We start from the raw sequence: 24,915 nt of genomic DNA on the forward strand, positions 1-24,915 counted from the left end.
TGAACATCCTCCAGGATAAAGTACTGTACCTGAGAGGTTTCCCATCCACCACCTTCAGCATTCCCTCTCCCCACCCCCGAGGTACAGTGGCATCACTGTGTAAAAGATGAAGTCAGCATTGTCCTACCCGACCATAGGACTACTCTCTCATGAAAGAGAGATGTCTGGTAGTGGTTAACCTGAATATTACCACAGCACAGGCAAGGGGAGAGGTTGAAAATGAGAGTCGATTAATTGCGGATGGTTATTCTTAATGTGTATTAGCAACACACATGTCACGTGAACAATTAATGTTAAAAAAGCCCCACACATTCTGCAACTAAAATCCCCCATTCCTTGAACCATCCTGGTAAATCTCCTGTGCCCCCTCTCAGGGACCCTGCCATCCTTCACAATGTGTGGGCGATTTGTGGTTCACACAGACCTAGCTGCTCTGAACCCTGTGGGTGATAGCAGAGAGCGACAGTTGCACTAAACCTCACTGTCTGGAAGAGAGTGAGAGACAGAAATCCTGAAGGCATTTAAAATCTATTTAGGAACACACTTGCAAGGCCAAGGCTGACAGGTCTATGGGCTCTGTGCTGGAAAATGGGATTAAAATAGTTAGCTGGGAGATTTCTTTACAGCAAAAACCCAATGGACCACAAAACCGTTTTCTGTCATGGAGACCACAGACGCGTAATATAGGAATATGACCAGCCACAATAGAAACCAGGTCAGAGAAGGTGATATTAGAATAGATGATACGTGATTAATTAATGTTTTTGGAGGAAAATGTGACAGAGGTTAAGCGGGACATTGTGGAGCTCTGGGTGCAGGAATCTGAAATAAAAATGGGTTATCTTGAAGGCTGGAATTAAAGAAAGGCACATCACAGAGATTTGTGAGGGTGGACAAGATGAAAGATAGAGAGTGTGTTGAGACTAGAGGAGATTAGAGATTGGAGGATGTTGCAGAGATTGAGATGTCTTTGATGCAGAGATAATGATAGTTCTGAGGCTAGAGAGGAATTATAGAGATAAGGATGAGTTGTTAGTTTTCCCAACCCTACCTCTTTACTGATAATGATTGTTTCTCTGTCCTCATCTGCCATTGCCTCCATAGGCCTGCGACAATGAGAATACACAGACAGTATGTTCCTGTTAAGGCCAAGGCTGGGAGGCGTCGAGAATGCTGCATGACCTGGAGAATTGAGGCTCTGGTCAAGAAAATGAAGGAAGGATATGGCAGGTACAGACCACTGTGTTTGTGTGAATCCCTAGAGGACTGTAAGGGTAGTAGGAGTATACTCGCGGGAAACCAGGAGGCGAAAAAGGGGACATGAAATAGCTTTGGGAAATAGGTTTAAGGAGAGTCCAAAGAGATTCTACAAATACACTAAAGACAAAAGAATAACTAGGCAGAGAATAGCGACCCTCAAAGATCAACAAGAGTGTCTATGGAACAGCAGGAGGTGGGAGAGATTCTATAAGTATTTCATGTCAGTTTGTACTGAAAGGGGATATGGAAGTTAGAGATGTTGGAGAAATAAATAGTGATAACTTGGTAAGTGTACATATTACAGAGGAGGAGGTACTGGATGTCTTAAAACACATAACGGTGGATAAATCCCTGGAATCTGATCAGGTGTATCCCAGAACTTTGTGGGTAATTAGAGAAGCTTTTGCTGGGCCTCTCGCTGCGAAATTTGTATCATTGATCGCCACAGGTGAGGTGCTGGAAGATGGGTGCCATTATTTGAGAAAGGTGGTAAGGAAAAGCCAGGGAACTATAGACCGGTGAGCCTGAAGTCAGTGGCAGAGAAGTTGTTGGAAGGGATTCTCCAGGACAGGATTTACATGTCATTGGAAAAGCAAGAAATTATTAGGGAGAGTCAGCATGGCTTTGTGCATTGAAATCATTAACTTGGACTTGAGAAAGACACAAGGTTTCACATAACACACTGGTTAGCAGGTTCAATATAGAATACTGGCAGAACTAGCTGTTTGGATACGGAATTGGCTGGAAGGTCAAAGAGTCATAGATGGACAGCACAGAAACAGAGACCCGTCGGTCCAACCAGTACATGCTGATCAGATATCCCAATGCAATCTCGTCCCACCTGGCAGCACCCGGCCCATATCCTTCCTATTCATATACACATGAAGATGCCTTTTAAATGTTGCAATCGTAATGGCCTCCACCACTTCCTCTGACAGCTCATTCCATACACGTACCACCCTCTGTGTGAAAACGTTGCCTCTCAAGTCTCTTTAAAGTCTTTCCCCTCCTACCATAAACCTATGTCCTCTAGTGCTGGGATCCCCCACGCCAGGGAAAAGTCTTTGTCTATTTATCCTATCCATGCACCTCAGGTTTTTATATACATCGATAAGATCACCTCTCGGCCTCCGCTGCAGGGAAAACAGCCCCAGTCTATTCAACCTCTATTTAACCCCCCGGCCTAGCTCAAATCCTCCAACCCTGGCAACATTCTTGTAAATCTTTTCTGAACCCTTTCAAGTTTCACAACATCCTTCTAATAGGAGGGTGACCAGATTTGTACGCAACGTTCCAAAAGTGACCTAACCAATGTCCTGTACAGCTGCAGCATGATCTCAAAACTCCTGTACTCAATACATTGTCCAATAAAGGCAAGCATACCAAATGCTGTCTTCACTATCCTATCTACCTGCACTCCAAGGCCTCTTTGTTCAGTAACACTTCTCTGGACCTTACCATTAAGTGTATATGTCCTGCAAAGATTTGCTTTCCCAAAATACCACTCCTCAGCCATTCACCCATCTGATCAAGGTCCCATTGTACTCTGAGGTAATCTTTTTCACTGTCCACTACACTTCCAGTTTTGGTGTCATCTCACTAACTATACCTCCGATGTTCACATCCAAGTCATTGATATAAATGACGAAAGGTAGTGGATCCAGCAGTGATCCTTGTAACACTCCACTAGTCACAGGCCTCCAGTCTGAAAAGCAACACTCCATCACCACCCTCTGTCTTCTGTCTTTGAGCCAGTTCTGTATCCAAATGGTTAGATCTCCCTGTATACCATGAGCTCTAACCTTGCTGAGCAGTCAGTGCCATAGTGGAGGGTACTTTTTGGACTGGAAGCCTGTGATGAGCAATATGCTGTCAGGCTGGGTACTGGGTCCACTGCTTTTTGCCATTTATATAAATGATTTCTATGTGAATACTGGAGCTATGGTTAGTAGGTTTACAATAGACACCAAAATTAGAGGTGCAGTGGACAGCAAAGTTACCTGAGAGTACAATGAGACTCCGATCAAATGGGCTGAGGAGTGGCAGATGCAGTTTAATTTAGATATATGTGAGATTCTGCATTTTGGAAAAGCAAATCAGGGCAGGACTTCTACACTTAATGGGAAGGTCCTAGGGAGTGTTGCTGAACAAAGAGATCTTGGAGTGCAGGTTCATAATTCCTTGAAAGTGGAATCATAGATAGGCAGGGTAGTGAAGAAAGTGTTTGTTGTACACGCTTTTATTGGTCTGTGCATTGAGTACAGGAGTTGTGACATCAGTGTGCAGCTGTACAGGACATTCATTCAGCCACTTCTGGAATTCTGCTTTCAGTCCTGGTCTCCCGGCTATTGGAATGATATTGTGAAACTTGAAAGGATTCAGAAAAGATGCAAAGATGTTGCCAGGGTTGAGGGATTGAGCTATAGGGAGAGGCTGAATAGACTGAGGCTGTTTTCACTGGAGAATCGGATGCTGAGAGGTGACCATAGAGATTGATAAAATCGTGAGGGACATGGATAGGGTCAACAGCCAGGGTCTTATTCCTGTTTAGGTGAGTCCAAAACTAGAAAGCACAGGCATGAGGGAAAAGATTGAAAAGGGATATTAGGGGCAAAGTTTCAAGCTGAACGTAGTATGTGTATGGAATGAGCTGCCAGAGAAAGTGTGGAGGCCGGTACAGTTACAACATTTAAAAGGCATCTCATTGGATATGTGATTGGGAAAGGTTTCGAAGGCTATGGGCCAAGGGCTGGCATATGGGACGAGATTAATTTAGGATATCTAGTTGGCATGGACAAGTTGGACTGAAGGGTCTGTTTCTGTGCTGTACATCTCTCTGGCACTAATAAATTAAAATTTAGATTTCTCTTTTATGGAGAGTTAGCAGAAGGTCAGATAATTCTCCTTGGAGCTGAGAAGGTTAGGCAGTGATTTCGACCAGGAGTTGATTTGTTTCCAGGGTACTTCATTTACAGAGAGACAGAGTGAAAAATCTTTAACGTCACAATTTTTAGTAACTATTTTCAGTTAACTGGCAAATAATGCAAAGAAAAATGTGAAGATTTCTTTACTCACTAAGTTCTGAGCATCTGGAACAGTTTGACCAACAGCTGGATGCAGATTCAGTAGTTATTGTCAAAACAAATTTGAAATTTAACATTTTTAAGGAAGGACTTGGAGGGCTATGTCCAAATGGGAGGTGAGTTGGGACTGACTGGCACCATCTCCAGAGGGAGAGACTACAGCCCCATTGGGCAGAATAGCCCCCAGCCCCTGTGCTCTGTGATACTGACCCATTCACTGTGAATGATGAAGCTCATCACAGGGCAGAGCCGTAGAGATGTACAGCATGAAAATAAACCCATTTGCCAACACTTGGCACATATCACTCTGCACCCTTCCTATTCATATACCCATCCAGATGCCAAATGGTATAATTGTACGAACTTCCTGACAGAAGATTCCATACACGCACCAACCTCAGTTTGGAAAAAAAATTGCCCCTCAAATCCATTTTAAATTCTTCCCCTCTCATCTTAAACCTATGCCTTCTCATTCTGGACTCCCCGACCCCAGGGAAACGACCTTGTCTATTTATCCTACACATGCCCCTCATGGTTTTATAAACCTCTATGAGGTCACCCCTCAGCCTCTGATGCACCTGGGAGGATCCCACCACTCATGTCACAATGGTGCCTGGCTGATTGACACAGCTTCAGACCAATAGGAGAGTTGGCGTGATCCTCCAGCCTATGGGAGTGAATGAGGGGTGGGTCCAGCAGGCCAACAAATGACCATCAGCTTTGCAGGTGCAGTGTCACTGTGAGGGGGGATTGAATGTGAAGGAGTGGGAGAGACAGCAGATACTGGGAGAGAGATGGAGTTAGTGTGGACTGGGAAGGTTGATAAACACTGTTTCAGTCTGCTGGACCTGAATTAGATACTCCGGGTAAATTCGAACCAAAAGAACTTCGGATGCTGTAAATCACACAACAACCAGAAGGTACTGGAAAAGCTCAGCAGATGTGGCAGCATCTGTGAAAAGAAATCAGTTCGCATTTTCGATCCAGTGATGCTTCCTCAGGAACTGATGTTACTGAGAAAAAAAGTCTGTTTTTATGCAGAAGGTAGGGGTTAAGGAGTAAATGATAAGTGGGGATAGAGTCCAAAGAGAGAGATAAGAGCAGTTGGATAAAGGAGTGGATAACGATCTGACGGGGGGAGGATGAATAGCTGTTTATGGGGACTGTTAGTGGCTAACCATAGGTAGTGTGTAATGGCAGGCTACGTAACAACAAGGCCTGGTATGTGGGGTAGGGGGCAAAGACACTAGGACGTGGGAGAGTTCAGGACCTAAAATTATTGAATTTGATGTTGAAGCCAGAGGGTTGCAGGGTTCCAGAGTGGGAGATGAGGTGTTGTTCTTCCGGTTTGTGTTAAAGTGTGGCTCTGGAAAGGCACAGCAGGTCAGGCAGCATCCAAGGAGCAGGAGAATTGACGTATTGGGCATGTCAGCACTTCATCAGAAATGTGGGTGGTGGAATATGGCTGAGAGATAAATAGGGAGGGGTGTTTGGGGTTGGGGGAAGGGAGCTAGGGAGGCAATAGGTGGTCGTAGATGGAGGGTCGTGGTGAGAGGGTGGAATGGATAATTGGGAAGGAAGATGGGCAGGAGGGACTGTTCAAGAGGCCAGTGCCAAGTTGGAGGGTTGAATCTGAGATAAGTTGGGGGGTGGGAAATGAGGAAACCTTGATGCCGTGTGGTTCAAAGTTCCCAAGGTGGAAGATGAGGTGTTCTTCCTCCAGGTGTTGGGTGGCTCGGATTTGGGATGGAGGACTTGCATGTCCTTGGCAGCATGGTGGCGGATGGGGTGGGGGGTAGCCGAAGTGGTTGGCCACAGGGCGGGTGGTTGGTTGTTGCATGTGTCCCAGAAATGTTCCCTGAAATATTCCACAATTTGGCGTCCTGAGAGCAAGGGACACAATAGGTGAGGTGTTTGGGTGGGCAGGGAAATCTCTGCTGGATGTAGGAGGATCAAGTGGTGCCTTGGATGGAGGTGAGGGGAAAGTGTGGGCACAGGTTCTCCACCTCTTGCAGTGACAAGCGAAGGTGCTTGGAGTGGAGGGTGGGTTGGTGGGGACTGTGGATCTAACGTGGAAGTCACAGAAGGTATGGTCTCTGTGGAATGCTGAAAGGGGAGGGGAGGGAAATATATCTCAGGGGGTTGGATCTGATGGTGGAAAGAGCAGAGGATGACGCGTTGTTTATGGGTGGAAGGTGAGGATGGTGGGATTCCATCTTTGTTGCATTTGGAGGGGTGGGGTTCAAGGGCAGTGGTGTGGGAAGTGGAGGAGATACACTGGAGGGCATTGTTGACCACATGTGAGGGGAAATTGCAGTCCTTGAAATAGGAAGCCATTTGGGTATGTTCTGAAGTGTTCTTCCAGCTTGCATCAAGCTTCACTGGAACACTGCAGTAAGCATGAGACAGAGATGTTGGACAGGGAACAGTCTTGTGTGTTAAAGAGCAGGCAACTGGAAGCTCAGGGTCTTTTTTGCAGGCACAATGTAGCTACCATTTTCACCACCGCCACTGAAATGCTAGAAGGTTCCTGTCTCCTCCATTAACAACTTTCCACCTTCCCACTCCTTTATCTTTCCAAATGTTCCTGTGTCTCTTTGGGCTCTGTCCCCACCTATTATTTACTCTTTAACCCCTATCTCCTGTAGCCCAAAGATCTGTAGGTTCGGTGAATTGGCCCAGCTAAGGTTCCCGTAGGGTTCAGGGATGTGCATTAGTTCGGGGGAAATGGAGAGTAATAGAATAGGAGAATGGGTCTGGGTGGGATAAACTTCGGAGGGTGGGTGTGGAATTGTTGGGCCAAAGGGCCTGTTTCCTGAAGGGATTCTAATTTTCCCAGCTGTCATCTGTTCTGAGGAAGGGTCACTGGACCCGCGGTAACCCATGGTGTGTGTAGGAGGCGGAAAGGGGAAAGGGGAGAGTGGCAGCAGAAACCGGATGGAATGTATCAGTGTAGACTGGGTGGGTTTAGTTACACTCTGGGCAGGTCGTTAGTCTGAATTAGAAACTCTTGGTCCCACATTTGCAGCAAAGGGCCTCAGGCAGTGAGAGGTCCTGGGTTTTAGCCACCATCTTTATTTGGGGCAAGGTACAGCAAGGAGCATGAACGTGTCCTCTTCCTGGGTGGGGGAGGGGTGATTTAAAGAGGAGCATTTACACATTAAACACGTACGAAGAGAAGTGTTTGTCTTCACTATTCATCTTGCACTGACTGTGAGCTTTGTTTTGTGAATTCATTTTATAGGATATTAATTGAGAATAATTGAGACTGGGATCTCAATAAACAAGTTTCTACAATCAGCAGAGTCCTCAGGATCTGAATATCATTGGGATTTCACTGTGGAACGAGAAAGGTTTGTCTGTTCTGTTTGTGGGAAAATATCTTCAATATTTTTGTCAAGCCAAAAGCAGAAAGATGTTCGAGTTCATGGTTGGATCACCCTTGGGCTGTGTGTTCAATTCTTGGCCCCCTAGCTGTGGAAGGAGGTATTGGCCTGAGAGAGAGCACAGATTTATCCAAATTACACCTCGTCTTTTTGCAGGAATTGTCAGATTTAGTCTCAATCATCCACTTTATAATGTTAATCTGTAATCTGTACCTGTGGAGTATTTAAGTGTTTAAAGTATGACATATCAGCTTAAGTAAAGATTTTTTTTTGTTATTATAATGGACATGTTTGAAGTGAAGGAAGGTTACTCACTCATTTAAATTCTCTTAATGGGAGTAACTAGATGAATGTAGAGAGACGTTGTGACAGGAGCCCTCATACCCGTGGTGTGCTCCTCTTGCACAATGTGGGAAATAAGGGCCGCTTCCAGTGTCCCTGACGGCTATTTGTGCAGCAAGGGTTCCCATCTGCAGCTACTGGGAAACTGCTTTTCAAAGCTGGAGCTTGGAGTGGACTCACTGTGGAGCATCTTCAATACTGAGAATGTTATGGACAGCACGTTTAGTGAGTTAGTCACCCTGCAGATGAGGGTTACACAGGCAGAAAGGGAATGGGTGAACATCAGATCTAGTAAAAGGCTCAGGAAGGGAGTACAGGAGTCCCCCGTTGTTCTCCCCTTCTCATACAGATACTGTATACCACTTGGGATTCTGTAAGGGTGGGAATGGGTGGGTGGCTTCTCGGGAAATCAGCAACAGCCAGGTTCATGACACCACAGAGAGCTCTGCTCAGAACAAGAGGACTGAGAGTGGCAGGGCTATAGTGACAGGGGATTCAATAGTCAGGGGTACAGCCAGGCACTTCTGTGCCCACAGACATGAATCGAGGATGGTATGTATTCTCCCTGGGGCCAAGATCCATGATATCATGGAGTGGCTGCAGGACATTCTGGAGCTGGAGGGTAAACAGGCCGTGGTGGTGCAACACACAGATACCAACAACATCGCTAAACAGAGGGATGACGGCCTGAAAGCTGGACATAGGGAGAGCAGAGATACATTAAAATGTAGCTCCTGAAATGTAATAATGTCAGACTTACTCCCAGTGCCATGTGCTAATGAGAGCAGGAATAAGAAGGTAGATCAGCTGGATGTGTGGCTGGGGAAATGGTGTACCAGAGAAGGGTTTTGATTCTTCAGGCACTGGGACTGTTTCTGGATGGGACCTGTACCAGCCTGACCGTTTACCCCTGGGCAGAGCTGAGACAAATCTGGTGGGGGCTTTTGCCAGTTCTATTGGTGAGTTTGTAACTAGTCTGGCAGGGGTTGGGAACTAAAGTGTAGGCTTAGATGGGTCAGATTCAGGACAGGGAATAGGAGGTAGAATATTAGTGATGTAGTTAGCGGCTCAGAAAGCCAAAGGAAAGGAGGATTAAACGAAGATTGAGTCCCTGTTCAGCCATCAGTCCTGACATCCCAGAAATGTGAGTCAACAAAATATGGAGCTGTTTACATGTCTATTACTCTGTGTGTTTCTCGAAAAACTCAATGAGGTTTGTGAGACACGACCTGCCCTTGACGAAACCATATTGACGATCTGAAATCATATTGTTGTTTGCCAGATGATTACAAATAGTGTCTCTTATAATCCTTTCCAAAACCTATCCTACAACAGAAGTAAGGCTCACTGGTATATAATTACCTGGGTCATCTCTACTGCCCTTCTTGATCAAGGGCATAACATTTGCAATCATCCAGTCCTCTGGTACTGAACCTGTAGGCAATGACAACTCAATATCAAAGCTGAAGTCTTTGCTAACTTCTCCCTAGCTTCCCAGACAATCTACGGATAAATCCCATCTAGCCCAGGGGACTTGTCTACTTTCAATCCTTCTGGAATTGATAACATCTGTTCGTAACTACCTCGATCCTTTCTAGTCTAACATCTTCTACCTCATTATTTTCTACAATATTCTAATTTTCCTGAGTGAAAACCAATGAGAAATGTTTGTTTAGCACCTCTCCGATTTCCACAGTGTCCACACTCAACTTCCCACTTCTGTCTTTGATTGGCCCTATTCCTACCCTATCGTTTATTCCTCACATACCTATAGAAAGCTTTAGGGTTCTCCTTTATTCTATTTGCTAAAGACTGCTCATGTCCTCTCTTTGCTCTTCTTAACTCTCTTTAAATCCTCCCGAGCTGATCTGTAAGTCTCCATCGCCTCATCTGTACCATTTGTCTCATCAACACATAAGCCTCCAATTTCTTCTTAACAAGAGATGCAATTTCTGTGGTAAACCACGGTTCCCTTACCTTATCACTTCCTCCCTGCCTGACAGGGACATACCTATCAAGGACACACAATATCTGTTCCTTAAACCAGCTCCACATTTCCATTGTCTGCATCCACTGCATTTCGCTACCCCATCCTATGCATCCGAATTCTTGCAGAATCGCATTATAATTGCCACTGCCCCATTGATAAGTCTTCACCTGTGGCATGTACCTATCCATTTTCATTGCTAAACTAAACATAACTGAATTATGATCACTCTCTCCAAAGTGCTCACCTACACCTAAATCAAACACCGAGTCTGGTTCATGACCAAGCACCAGATCCAATGTGGCCTCCCCTCTTGTCAGCACTTTGACATACTGTGTCAGGAAACCCTCCTGTACACATTGGACAAAAACTAATCCATCCAATGTACTAGAGTTATAGCATTTCCAGTCAATGTTGGGGAAGTTAAAGTCCCCCATAATGACCACCATGTTACTTTCACTCCTACCCAGAGTAATTTTTCTAATCCTCTCATCCCCCTCCCTGGAACTCTGTGGTGGCCTATAAAAAATCCAAGCAATGTGACCTCCCCTCTCCTGTTTCTAACCTCAGCCCACGCTACTTCAGTAGACAAGTCCTCATCAAATGTTCTCTCAGCCACCGTTATACTATCCTTGACTAACATGACATGCATGGGCCCATTGCGTTGCTTCAAATTCCATGAGGCAGCCATACTGTCTATGACAGACAGACTCAGTCTGGAACCTCCTCTATCCTTAAGACCTTATGCACTGCCTACGCTCCTCCATTTCCCTTTTGCACGTTCCCTTTTCAACCCACCCCACCCCACCTGCATCACTCCACAATTGGAGCTGTCAAGAGCAGAAGTCTGTGGAATACCCTCCCTAACCTTCTCTAGCCTCTTTTAAGATGTATTTTAAAATCATTCTCCTTAATCAATGTTTTGATCATCCATGAAACACCTTAGGAGATTTGCCATTGTGAAAGATTCCATATAAAGCAAGTAGTTGTTGTTATTGCTGTACATTAGGGGAAACAGAAATGATGCTTTCAAAATTCTAACAAGAAAGTCACTGATAGGCGCAGTGTGTCGGCCAAATAATAACATCACATTGGGATGGACAATAAACAAAGAAATAACTGATGCCTGTAAAAATGGCATGTCTATTACCATGGGTGATTTTAATCTACATGTAGATTGGTCGAACCAGCTCAGTCAGGGTAGCCTTGAGGAGTTCATTAAGTGTATACATGATAGTTTTTTTGAACAGTATGAAATGTAACCGACAAGGAGCAAGCTATCCAAGATCTGGCCCCTGTGCAATGAGACAGGAATAATTAATGACCTCAGAATTAGGAATCCTCTTGGAAGAAGTGATCACTGTATAGTTGAAGTTAGAATACATATGGAGAGGTGTGAAGATAAATTACCTGCCCTCGATCTCTTCATAGCCAACTGCCGCTGCGACATTAACCGCCTCAACTTCTCCACCCCTCTCACCCACTCCAACCTCTCACCTCGGGACGTGCAGCCTTCCACTCCATCCGTTCCAACCCCAACCTCACTATCAAACTGGCAGACAAGGGAGTAGTAGTTTGGCGCACCGACCTTTAGACCGCTGAGGCTAAACGCCAGCTTGTGGACACCTCCTCCTACTGCCCTCTTGAACATGACCCCACCTCCCACCACCAAACCATCATCTCCCAGACCATCCATAACCTCATCACCTCAGGGGATCTCCCATCCACTGCCTCCAACCCCATAGTCCCTCAACCCCACACTGCCAGTTTCTACCTCCTGCTCAAAATCCACAAACATGACTGCCCCGGCCGACTCATTGTCTCAGACTGATTCTACCCCACCGAACTCATCTCTGCATACCTCGACACGGTCCTGTCCCCCTTAGTCCAAGAACTCCCCACCTATGTTCGGGACACCACCCACGCCCTCTACCTCCTCCATGATTTTCGTTTCCCCGGCCCCCAACGCCTTATCTTCACCAGTTCCTATACACCTCCATTCCCCGTCACAAAGAACTCAAAGCCCTCCGCTTCTTCCTTTCCCACTGTACCAACCAGTATCCTTCCACTGACACCCTCCTTCGACTGACTGAACTGGTCCTCACCCTGAACAACTTCTCTTTCCAATCTTCCCATTTCCTCCAAACCAAAGGAGTAGCCATGAGCACCCGCATGGCCCCAGCTATGCCTGCTACTTCGTAGGATATGTGGAACATCTTCCGCAACTACACTGGCACTACTCTCCACCTTTTCCTCCGCTACATCAATGACTGTATCGGCGCTGCCTCATGCTCCCACGAGGAGGTTGAACAGTTCATCCACTTTACCAACACCTTCCACCCCGACCTCAAATTCACCTGGACTGTCTCAGACTCCTCCCTCCCCTTCCTAGATCTTTCCATTTCTATCTCGGGCGACCGAATCAACACGGACATTTACTATAAACCGACCGACTCCCACAGCTACCTAGACTACACCTCCTCCCACCCTGCCCCCTGTAAAAAACGCCATCCCATATTCCCAATTCCTTCGTCTCCACCGCATCTGCTCCCAGGAGGACCAGTTCCAATACCGTACAACCCAGATGGCCTCCTTCTTCAAAGACCGCAATTTCCCCCCAGATGTGGTCGACGATGCCCTACACCGCATCTCCTCCACTTCCTGCTCCTCCACCCTTGAGCCCCGCCCCTCCAACCACCACCAGGACAGAACCCCACTGGTCCTCACCTAACACCCCACCAACCTCCATATACAGCGTATCAACCGTCATCATTTCAGCCACCTCCAAATGGACCCCACGCCCAGGGATATATTTCCCTCCCCTCCCCTATCAGCGTTCCGAAAAGACCACTCCCTCCATGACTCCCTCGTCAGGTACACACCCCCCACCAACCCAACCTCCACTCCCAGCACCTTCCCCTGCAACCGCAAGAAATGCAAAACCTGCGCCCACACCTCCCCCCCCCCCCCCCCCCTTACTTCCCTCCAAGGCCCCAAGGGATACTTACATATCCACCACAAATTCACCTGCACCTCCACACACATCATTTACTGCATCCGTTGCACCCGATGTGGCCTCCTCTATATTGGGGAGACAGGCCGCCTACTTGCGGAACGTTTCAGAAAACACCTCTGGGACACCTGGACCAACCAACACAACCACTGTGGCTCAACACTTCAACTCTCCCTCCCACTCCAAGCACATGCAGGTCCTTGGACTCCTCCATTGTCAGACCATAGCAACACGACGGTTGGAGGAAGAGCACCCCATCTTCCGCCTAGGAACCCTCCAACCACAAGGGATGAATTCCGATTTCTCCAGTTTCCTCATTTCTCCTCCCCCCACCTTCTCTCAGTCAAATCCCTCGAACTCAGCTCCGCCTTCCTAGCCTGCAAACTTTTTCCTGACCTCTCCGCCCCCACCCCCACTCCGGCCTATCACCCTCACTTTGACCTCCTTCCACCTATCGCATTTCCAACGCCCCTTCCCCAAATCCCTCCTCCCTACCTTTTATCTTAGCCTGCTGGACACACTTTCCTCATTCCTGAAGAAGGGCTTATGCCCAAAACGTCGATTCTCCTGTTCCTTGGATGCTGCCTGACCTGCTGCGCTTTTCCAGCAACACATTTTCAGCTCTGAGCTCCAGCATCTGCAGTCCTCACTTTCTTCTCCAGTGCGAAGATAAAATCTAATACCTTGGTCCAGTGCTTGAACATGGGGAACTAAAATAGAATGAGGGAGAACCTGGATAAAGTAGACTGGAAACAAACATTTTATGGTGGAACAGTTGATGAGCAGTGAAAGATTTTCAAAGACATTTTAGGAAGTGTTCAGCAAAGGCATATTCCAGTGAAAAGGAAGGACTGTAAGAAAAGGCGGTGGACAAAAGATAGGGAATTCTACACTAGTTAGTTTATTCTCTGCAGTTGGAAAGATGTTTGGGTCTATTATCAAGGAAGAAATAGCAGGGAATCCCGATACAAATTGTCCCATTGGGCAGACAGAGCATGGATTCACAAAGGGCAGGTCATGCTTGACAAATCGTTTGGAAATCTATGAAGACATTTTGAACAAGGTGGACAACAGTGACCCAGTGGATGCGGTGTACGTGGATTTCCAAAAGGCCTTCAACAGTGTGCCACGCAAGTGGCTGTTGCTTTATATAAGGGTGCATGGGATAGAGTATTAGCATGGATACAAGATTGGTTGACTAACAGGAAGCAAAGAGTGGGGATAAATAAGCCTTATTCTGGCTGGCAATCAGTAACTAGTAGCGTGCCTCTCGGATCAGTGTTGGGACTGCAATTATTTAGAAGTGATTCAGATGATTTGGAGTTGGGGACCACATGTAGGGTGTCAAAGTTTGCATATTAGACTAAGATGAGTAGCAGGACAAAGTGTGCAGAGGACTGGGAAACTTTGCAGGGGAACATAGATACATGTGAGTGGGCAATGGTTTGGCAAGTGAAATATTATATTCATAAATGTAAAGTCATATTCTTTGGTTGGAGTAACATTAATAAAACGATTATTACTTGAATTTTTAAAAAGTTACATTATTTGCTATGCAGAGGCACCTGAACATCCTTCTGCAGGAGGGTTAGTCACCAGGTACAACAATCAATTCAGAAAGCAAATGGAATTTTGGCCTTCATTGCTGAAGGGATCGTGTTTAAAAGCAGAGGTTATGTTCCAGCTGTATTGGGTGCTGGTGAGGCCACACCTGGAGTACTGCATGCAGTTTCTGTCTCCTTTCTTGCTCAAGGATGTACCGGCACTAGAGGGGGTGCAGAGGAGGATAACTATGTTGATTACAGAGGTGAGAGGTTTGACTTAACAGAGACTGAGTAGATTGAGATTATATTAATTGGAATTCAGAAGAATGGATAGATATAAAATAATGAATGGAACGAATAAAATAGAAGTAGAGAGGATGTTTCCACTGGCAGGTGAAGCTAGGACAAGAGGGCATCACCACAAGGTTAGAGGCAGCAAATTTAGGAGTGAATTGAGAAGGAACGTCTTGACCTTGATGGAGTGCATTGCCCAGGGAAGCATTTGATGCTGGTTCAATGAACGTTTTTAAAGATAAGTTAGTTTTTTTTAAAAGAAATAATTAATTAAGGAACACGGTGAGAACGTGGGTAAATGGTTCTGCATCCACGTAATGATCAGCCATGATCTTATTGAATGGTAGAGCAGGCTCGAAGGGCAGGATGGCCTTCTCCTTTTCCTCGATCTTTTGTTCTTATGTTATGCATGCCTCCGTCACTCGTGACTTGGAGGGGCTGGTGTTTTTTTTTATTTCAAAAATATACTTTATTCATAAAAAGATTTGATGGTCTGTACATTTGATCATGCCATACATATGTCCACATTTACAAACACAGATTCGAATTTATCCTTGTCATTTACAATCCTGTGCATTTTTCAATCTTGTACATATTTTTGGCTGAGGCATCAGCAGAGCCCAAAAAAACGTCCGCATGGGCCCCCTGTTCTTCTTTAGGCAGGCCGATCTTACACGGTGGTCTTTCCCCACCGCACCTTGGCGGCAGCTGCCCCAAGCTTCAGCGTGTCCCTCAACACGTAGTCTTGGACCTTGGACTGTGCCAGTCTGCAACACTCGGTCAGGGTCAACTCCTTCAGCTGGAAGATCAACAGGTTTCGGACCGCCCAGAGAGCGTCCTTCACCGAGTTGATGATCCTCCAGGCGCAGTTAATGTTCGTCTCGGTGTGAGTCCCGGGGAACAGGCTGTAGAGCACGGAGTCCTGCGTCACGGCGCTGCTCGGGACGAACCTCGACAAGCACCACTGCATTCCTCTCCAGACTTCCTCTGCATAGGCACATTTCAGAAGGAGGTGTGTGACAGTCTCTTCCCCCCCGCAGCCACTTCGAGGACAGCGTGCGGTGCGGCAGAGAGTCCGCGCGTGCATAAAGGATCTCACAGGCAGAGCCCTTCTCACCGCCAGCCAAGCCACGTCTTGGTGCTTGTTGCAGGGGCTGGTGTTGGATTAGGAGGGACAAAATTAAAATTCACAGAACACCAGGTTATAGTCCAACAGGTTAATTTGGAAGCACTATGTTGCTGGTCCTTCATCAGGTGGTTGTGTGATTTTTAACTTTGTCCCTCACTCTTGTAACTGATAAACAGCAACAAAAGCCGTGTGCAAGCTCCAGCCAACAGTTGGTATTGTGGACAATGAAGAAGGTTATCTCAGAATACAATGGGATATTGATCAGATGGGCCAATGGGCTGAGGACAGGCAAGATAGGATTTAATTTAGATAGATTAGGTTAGGACAGCTGGTTGTCATAGACAGGTTGGACCGAAGAAGTGATTGATGCCAGCGGCGGACCAATGGAAAGGCAGGGGCGGAGCTGGAGGACCTGGCGGGGCAGTTGGTCCTCCGGCCAATCAGTGAATGAGGGCGGGACTAGACTATACCACGTGATCATCCTCGCTGTGAGCACGAATGTTCGGAATGTGTGTGCGCGGAGAGCTGTCGGTAAGGAAAGAAATAAACAGCAGGAAGCGGGAGGGAAATGGTGTTGGTATGGTCTGAGAGGTTTTACAATCATTTGGTACACATCGAAAAATACAAATTTGAAACTTTACAGTTCCGTTTTTGCAGCAAACGGGAATATGTCTCGTTGAGTAATCGGCCCGAGTGAGCGCCGCCATCTTTATTCGGGGCAATGATTCACTGGACACGTGCGCGGCCGCCAGCTTTGTAGGGGGCAAAGATCAGAGGGATGTATGTGCAGCCTTCCCTGGTAAAAAGAGTCATAGGGCAGGATTTCCACAGAGCACATTCAAACCCACAGAAATTGATTTTTTTTTTCTGGATTTGTTTCGTCATTCATTTAAATGATTTGGATGTGAATAGAGGCCGTATAGTTAGTAAGTTTGCAGGTGACCCCAAAATTGGAGGTATTGTGGACAATGAAGAAGGTTATCTCAGAGTACAGTGGGATATTGATCAGATGGGCCAATGGGCTGAGAAGTGGCAGATAGGATTTAATTTAGGTAGATTAGGTTAGGATATCTGGTTGGCATAGGTTGGACCGAAAAAGCCTGTTTTTGTGCTAGACATCTTTGACTGTGGGATCATAAAAGTGAACTCTGCTCTGGTTCACCTCTGGGTTCTCTGATGTCCACTTGTTCATTATCTAGCTTCCTCAGTCTCTCATGGGTGTATTTTTGCTCGGTATAGTATTTTACTATTACTTTCACAGCTGTTTTGTAAATGAATTGAAAAATGTAGAGCTGGAAAAACACAGCAGGCCAGGCAGCATCCGAGGAGCAGGAGAATCGATGTTTTGGGCAGAAGCCCTTCTTCAGGAATGTAAATGAATTGTCCACTGCTGCTTGGCTCCTGACCATACGCTGTTCGATTATCAGGTTATTTTTTCCACAATATCTTTGACAGTCAAGAATTCTTTTTTCCAATAAGCGAGTGCATTTTCCTTCAATTTCTGACAGTCAAATTCTGCACCATTTTCATTCCCTGTAATTCATGTTGTACTCCCTCAAACATCAACTGTGTATTTCTCCTTCCACAGAAACCAGTGATCAATGCCAAAGCCTGGTTGCCAGTGGAGAGGGTGATGTTTGACTGACTTGTACTGCTGCAGTTTGTATGGTGAAGGTGCTCCCACAATGTGGTTGGGTAAGAGACGTTACAGATTATTCACTCAGCGATATTGAAGAGTAGAAGATATCTGTGCAAATCATCATGGTTTTAATTTCACAAAAATATTATTGAGAAGTTTGGACATAAGGCTACAGATGGAGAATATTGTGTACAGTAACCAAAACCATTGCCAAATAAGCAGTTTTTCAAGAATGCCTTAAAGGAAGAAAGTAGATCTTAGAGAGTTAGAGTGGGGATTCCAGACCAAGTTCCCTTGGAGTCTATAGAAACATTCACACAGGAGAACTCAAAAATAAACACATCATTGAGAGTCTGAACTAAAATGAGTTATTGAGATATGAAAGGGTGTGTGGTGCACGGAGATAGGAATGATTACAGCCAGCAATTAATTCAAAGGTGCGAAAGTAAATGGTTGTTGCTTATAAATGGGAGTCTTTTGATTGATCAGCAAGTTTTGGTACAAGTGAGCAGTTCGGCAGTAGTGTTTTCAATATTCTTGAGATTATCGGGAGGGTGAATGTGGGATGCTGGCCAGGAGTGGGTTTAGATAGTGAAATCTAGAGTTAACAAAAGGAATGAATGAGAGTTTCAGCAAATGAGCTGAGACTGTGGTGAGGTCAGGTGATATCACTGAAGTCGAAATAGTGGACCTGGAGGGGGTCTGGCCTGTCATCCTCACCTCATTCAGCTGTTTATCAGTTTGTGAATCAAGTCTGTAACAAGCTCAGGAACTGAGTGGCCCTGGCAGAACCCAAACTGGGCATCGCTGAGCAGGTTATTGCTGAGCAGTTGCTTGACAGCACTGTTGATGACACCTTCCATCACCTCACTGCTGAGTGAGTGTGGACTGATGGAGGACAATTGGCTGAGTTGGATCTGCCCTGTGTTGTTGTGTTGGAACATCCCTGAGCAATGTTCCACAAAGTCGGTAGGCGCCAGTGCTGGAACAGTACTTGCCTTCGTGGGCAGCAGATTCTGGAGCACAGCCAACAGTATTATTGCCAGAATATTGGCAGGGCCCATACATTTACACTGCTTATCCATTTCTTGATCTGATTTGAAATGAGTTTTCAGCCAAGTTGATTCATATCTGTGATGTGAGGGACCAATGGAGAAGGCTCATCCACCTGGCACTGCTGGCTGAAAAGCGCTGCTAATGCTGTCCTCTTATCTGTTGCATGGATGTGTGAGACCCCTCCATCGGTAAGGGTGGGGATATCTGTGATGGTTCCTCCAGTGAGTTGTTTAATTGTCCATCACTATTCTTGACTTGGTGTGGCAGAACTGCAGAACTCCGATCTAATCTGTTGGTTATGGGATCACTTAGTTCTATTTAGTGTTGCTTGTGCTGTTTGGCATGCAGGTTTGGTAGCTGCACCAGGTTGGCACCTCATTTTTAGGTATGCCTTGTACTGTTCCTGACATGCCCTCCTGCATTCACCATTGAACCAGGGTTGATCCCCAGCTTGATGTTAATGGTTAAGTGGGGGATATCAGGCCATGAGATTTCAGATTGGGCTGGAGTACAGTTATGCTGCTGTTGTTGGCCCACAGTGAGACAGAAGTTGCAGGGTCAAGAGGGCTGATTGTGTTGTATTTTCCAGTGCATTGGTAGATGTAATGTGGTCCATCCAGTTTCATTCCTTTGTTGAGACTGTGCAGTGATTAATACAATGAGTGACTTGATGGGCCACTGTCGGGTTTCTTTCCCTCAAGGACATTGTCAATGGCAGAAAAACATCCCCAATGGTTCCATGGCAAACAGTAGATTCTTCATGCCAGTTATTTTTTTTCTTGAATTCAGAGCCACCCTCTACCGATTTGGGATTCAAACCTGAAGTTCAGTTGTATATTTTAATATTCTTGATAAATGATAAATACGACAGGTTTGTTCACTTATTTTTAGAATCACTATCAAGGTTTTGTTTATTGTTTTGGAAATAAAAACACTGTCCATTACCCTGTTTCCTCCATCCTCCCCTCCAACAACAAGAGTGAGGAGCACATGGAGTTTCTCTGTCAATAACATTGAGACAATCCAATCAGCTGCCTCTGCTTCTTTCCTCCCTCTCCACTAGCCCACCGAGCCAAACTGCCTCACAAGAGTGCTCCTCATTTTAGTCCTAAACTTGCATTTCGAGTCCCTTGTCAAGCCTTATTAGAGGTCATCTTGACCATTTACCCTCGTGTAGCTAAATCATGGACATTCCAAAACTGTCTCATCCTCCTGCTTGTCACCGCCCTCCCTCCCTCCACCACGGTCACCTCCCCCCCCACTTGCAATTCACAGATATTGTTCCATGATCTGTCTGTCTGTCTTTTCTGGTTATGTCCTTCTCTCCCATTCTCCTAAAACCTAATATTTGACCTCACCATCGTTGGAAAATCCTGCTCCGTCTCCACTCTCCGTTTCCTTTCTGAATTCCTTGTATTTGGTGTCCCTCCAGGGTCTATCCTTGGTCCGTCCTGTTTCTGACCTACATACTGCCAGGAGATAACATCGCCCAAAAGCACTGTTAGGTTTCACATGTACACTGACAATGTCCAGCTCTCCCTCCCCATCATTCATCTCCATTACTCCACTATTACTCAGTTATCAAACTGCTTACCACGCTTCGATTAGCTGCAATTCACTCCAATGATACACTGTCATTGTTAAACCCATTGCCTTCAGTTGCTATTCCAAATACATTTTCCTTACTGCTGTGTCCCTCCCTTTCACTGGGAAGTGTCTGAGGCAGAACTACACTCTTCACAATATTGCTCTCATATCTGACCCCAAGGTGACCTTCTGATCAGACATCTACACAATCACAAACACCAGGAATTCCAATCTCTAAAACGTTGCTTATCTCCTTCTCACTCCAGCTCCATTGCTCCTGAAACCCTAACCTGTGTCGGTGTTGCCTTGAACTTGACAAATCTGAAACAGAACCCTTGATTCCGCAACTGACCCAGAATCTGGTTCAAGACTCACCCGTAATGGGACACATCCTCTCCATATTTACCCTGTCAAACCTCGACAGAATCCTGTATGTTTCAAAGAGATCACCTCTCATTCTTCCAAAGTCCAATGAGTAGATTCCCAACTTGTTCACCCTTTGCTTACAGGATAATCCCTTCAAAACAGGGATCATCCCAATGGATCTTCTCTGAAATGTCTCCAATAAACTGCTCTATTTCGTTAACTAAAGTGACCAAATCTGTTCACGTTACTCCAGATGTGGTCTCACTTGTCATTTGTTTAGTTGCCCTAAGGTATATACTCCAAACTCTTAACTTGCAAACTCTTTGAAATAAGGGACAGTATTCCATTCCCTTTCCTGATTCCCTGTTGTAACTGTGTGCTCGCTTTCTGTTTCCTGCTCATTTTCCCCCAGTCCCTTTGTGATGCAGCCTTCTACAGTTTATCCCAAGTTATACTCTATTTGCCAACTTGTTGCCCAAGTTTCCTGTGAATATCTCTCTGTAAACTGTTTATAACCTTTTGGAACTTTCCTGTTATGCCTTTTCTAGGAGATTCCCCCCTCATAATTCGAAACATGTACTGTGAGCACTGGGCAGTGGGAAGCATGCGCAGTTGCTATCTTTCAGGGATACTCTGTTTAATGACTGGGAGGAGCTTGTTGCCCATTGGTCAGAATGGAGACATCTTGCCCATCAAGGTGCATGAGCCTTTCACACCCCATGTCATATTGAGGAGGCACAGCGGCAGAACGGAAGGAAAGAAAAGGAAGGAAATCCTGCTCTCCGTATCTCAATGAATCTTGGGATATTCTGTCCCATGTTCAGTCACATGAAGTCCCAAGGTGGAAACTCATAGAAACCCACATAGATTTGCCCTTGAAGAGCCTGCTGACCTCCACCAGGGGTAATGTGTACAGTCCTCCTGGGCCAGGAGGAAGGGATTGTATGAGTTTCAAACTTGAACTGACAGTGACGGATTTTATAAACTTGTATTATAGGCAGATATTCAGATGGTAATCTCAGTCACTGTAACGCCAAACTGACAGAATTACTCAATACATCAGGGCCTGGATATTCGTATTGTGTTCCAGATCAATACCATTTGCTGAATAAAAGTTCTCCCTTGAAACAAACCATCCTTTCAATAGATCTTCCCAAATCTTCAACATGTGTCCTGGAATCCTTGTATAATGAGCTGAAGGGTCTAAGGTTTATTATAATAATGCGTAACTTTTGTAAACCACTTTGTCACAGCTCCCCAAATTTCTTTTGCTACAAGGAGAACACCCCAAACTCCTGATTCCCCAATGTCTGTTTGCTCTCTATAAGGTACACATCAGGGTTGTGTTGGAACATTCTCCACTTGCCTGCATCAGTGCACCCCCCCCCCCCAACAATATTAAAGAAAGTGAACATCCTCCAGGATAAAGTACTGTACCCGAGTGATTTCCCATCCACCACCTTCAGCATTCCCTTTCCCCACCCTCGAGGCACAGTGGCATCACTGTGTAAAAGATCAAGTCAGCATTGTCCTCCCCGACCATAGGACTGCTCTCTCATGAGAGAGAGATGTCTGGTAGTGGTTAACCTGAGTATTACCACAGCACAGGCAAGGGGAGAGGTTGAAAAGGAGAGTCCATTAATTGCGGATGGTTATTCTTGATGTGTATTAGCAACACACATGTCACGTGAACAATTAATGTTAAAAAAAGGCCCACAAGTTCTGCAACTAAAATCCCCCATTCCTTGAACCATCCTGGTAAATCTCCTGTGCCCCCTGTCAGGGACCCTGCCATCCTTCACAATGTGTGGGCGATCTGTGGTTCGCACAGACCCAGCTGCTCTGTGTTCCTGTGGGTGATAGCATAGAGCAACAGTTACATTAAACCTCACTGTCTGGAAGAGAGTGAGAGACAGAAATCCTGAAGGCATTTAAAATCTATTTCGGAACACACTTGCAAGGCCAAGGCTGACAGGTCTATGGGCTCTGTGCTGGAAAATGGGATTAAAATAGTTAGCTGGGAGATTTCTTTACAGCATAAATCCAATGGACCACAAACCGTTTTTTTCATGTAGACCACAAACGCGTAATATAGGAATATGACAAGCCACAATAGAAACCAGGTCAGAGAAGGTGATATTAGAATAGATGATACGTGATTAAATAATGTTTTTTGGAGGAAAAATGTGACAGAGGTTAAGCGGGACATTGTGGAGCTCTGGGTGCGTGAATCTGAAATAAAAATGGGTTATCCTGAAGGCTGGAATTAAAGAAAGGCACATCACAGAGATTTGAGAGGGTGGACAAGATTAAAGATAGAGAGTGTGTTGAGACTGGAGGAGATTAGAGGTTGGAGGATGTTGCAGAGATATTGAGATGTCTTTGATGCAGAGATAGTGGTAGTTCTGAGGCTAGAGAGGAATTACAGAGATAAGGATGAGTTGTTCGCTTTCCCAACCCGACCTCTTTACTGATAATGATTGTTTCTCTGTCCTCATCTGCCACATCCTCCATAGGCCTACGACAATGAGAGTACACAGACAGTATGTTCCTGTTAAGGCCAAGGCTGGGAGGCGTCGAGAATGCTGCATGACCTGAGAAATTGAGGCTGTGGTCAAGAAAATGAAGGAAGGATATGTCAGGTACAGACCGCACTGTGTTTGTGTGAATCCCTAGAGGACTGTAAGGGTAGTAGGAGTATACTCGCGGGAAACCAGGAGGCGAAAAAGGGGACATGAGATAGCTTTGGGAAAAAGGTTTAAGGAGAATCCAAAGAGATTCTACAAATACACTAAAGACAAAAGAATAACTAGGCAGAGAATAGCGACCCTCAAAGATCAACAAGACTGCCTATGGAACAACAGGAGGTGGGAGAGATTCTGTGAGTATTTCATGTCAGTTTTTACTGAAAGGGGATATAGAAGTTAGAGAAGTTGGAGAAATAAATAGTGATAACTTGGCAAGTGTACATATTACAGAGGAGGAGGTACTGGATGTCTTAAAATGCATAAAGATGGATAAATCCCTGGAATCTGATCAGGTGTATCCCAGAACTTTGTGGGTAATTAGAGAAGCTTTTGCTGGGCCCCTCGCTGCGATATTTGTATCATCGATCGCCACAGGTGAGGTGCTGGAGGATTGGTGCCATTATTTGAGAAAGGTGGTAAGGAAAAGCCAGGGAACTATAGACCGGTGAGCCTGAAGTCAGTGGCACAGAAGTTGTTGGAAGGGATTCTTAGGGACAGGATTTACATGTCATTGCAAAAGCAAGAAAATATTAGGGAGAGTCAGCATAGCTTTGTGCATTGAAATCAGTACCTTGGACTTGAGAAAGACACAAGGTTTCACATAAAACACTGGTTAGCAGGTTCAATACCATAGAATTCTGGCGGAACTAGCTGTTTGGATATGGAATTGGCTGGAAGGTCAAAGAGTCATAGATGGACAGCACAGAAACAGAGACCCGTCGGTCCAACCAGTACATGCTGATCAGATATCCCAATGTAATCTAGTCCCCCCGGTCAGCACCCGGCCCATATCCTTCCTATTCATATCCACATGAAGATGCCTTTTAAATGTTGCAATCATAATGGCCTCCACCACTTCCTCTGACAGCTCATTCCATACACGTCCCACCCTCTGTGTGAAAACATTGTCTCTTAAGTCTCTTTAAAGTCTTTCCCCTCATATCATAAACCTATGCCCTCTTGTGCTGGGATCCCCCACGCCAGGGAAAAGACTTTGTCTATTTATCCTATCCATGCACCTCATGTTTCTATACACATCGATAAGATCACCTCTCAGCCTCCGATGCTGCAGGGAATACAGCCCCAATCTATTCAACCCCCAGCCTAGCTCAAATCCTTCAACCCTGGCAAAGTTCTTGTAAATCTTTTCTGAACCCTTTCAAGTTTCACAACATCCTTCCAATAGGAGGGAGACCAGATTTGTACACAACGTTCCAAAAGTGGCCTAACCAATGTCCTGTGCAGCCACAACATGACCTCACAACTCCTGTACTCAATACTTTGTCCGATAAAGGAAAGCATACCAAATGCCGCCTTCATTATCCTATCTACCTGCACTCCAAGGTCTCTTTGTTCAGTAACACTCAGCAGGTCCTTTCCATTAAGTGTATAAGTCCTGCTAAGATTTGAGTTTCCAAAATGCCAATCCTCAGCCCATTCACCCATCTGATCAAGATCCCACTGTCCACTACACCTCCAGTT

At 45.6% G+C, this 24,915-nt stretch overlaps 1 long non-coding RNA gene across 2 annotated transcripts; it reads left to right on the forward strand.

The window, feature by feature from the left end:
• The first annotated feature begins 1,113 nt into the window (after positions 1-1,113).
• LOC140456901 (uncharacterized) lies at positions 1,114-24,464 on the forward strand. 2 transcript variants are annotated; one of them, XR_011953183.1, is made up of 4 exons: positions 1,114-1,230; positions 7,588-7,696; positions 17,627-17,733; positions 23,203-24,464. It is a non-coding gene; the product is annotated as an uncharacterized lncRNA (long non-coding RNA). The 2 variants fall into 2 exon arrangements; XR_011953184.1 differs by lacking the exons at positions 1,114-1,230; positions 7,588-7,696 and adding an exon at positions 16,516-16,569.
• Positions 24,465-24,915: the final 451 nt, after the last annotated feature.

This window comes from Chiloscyllium punctatum, chromosome 31 (genome assembly GCF_047496795.1).
Source record: "Chiloscyllium punctatum isolate Juve2018m chromosome 31, sChiPun1.3, whole genome shotgun sequence".
NCBI classification, from domain to species: Eukaryota; Metazoa; Chordata; class Chondrichthyes; order Orectolobiformes; family Hemiscylliidae; genus Chiloscyllium; species Chiloscyllium punctatum.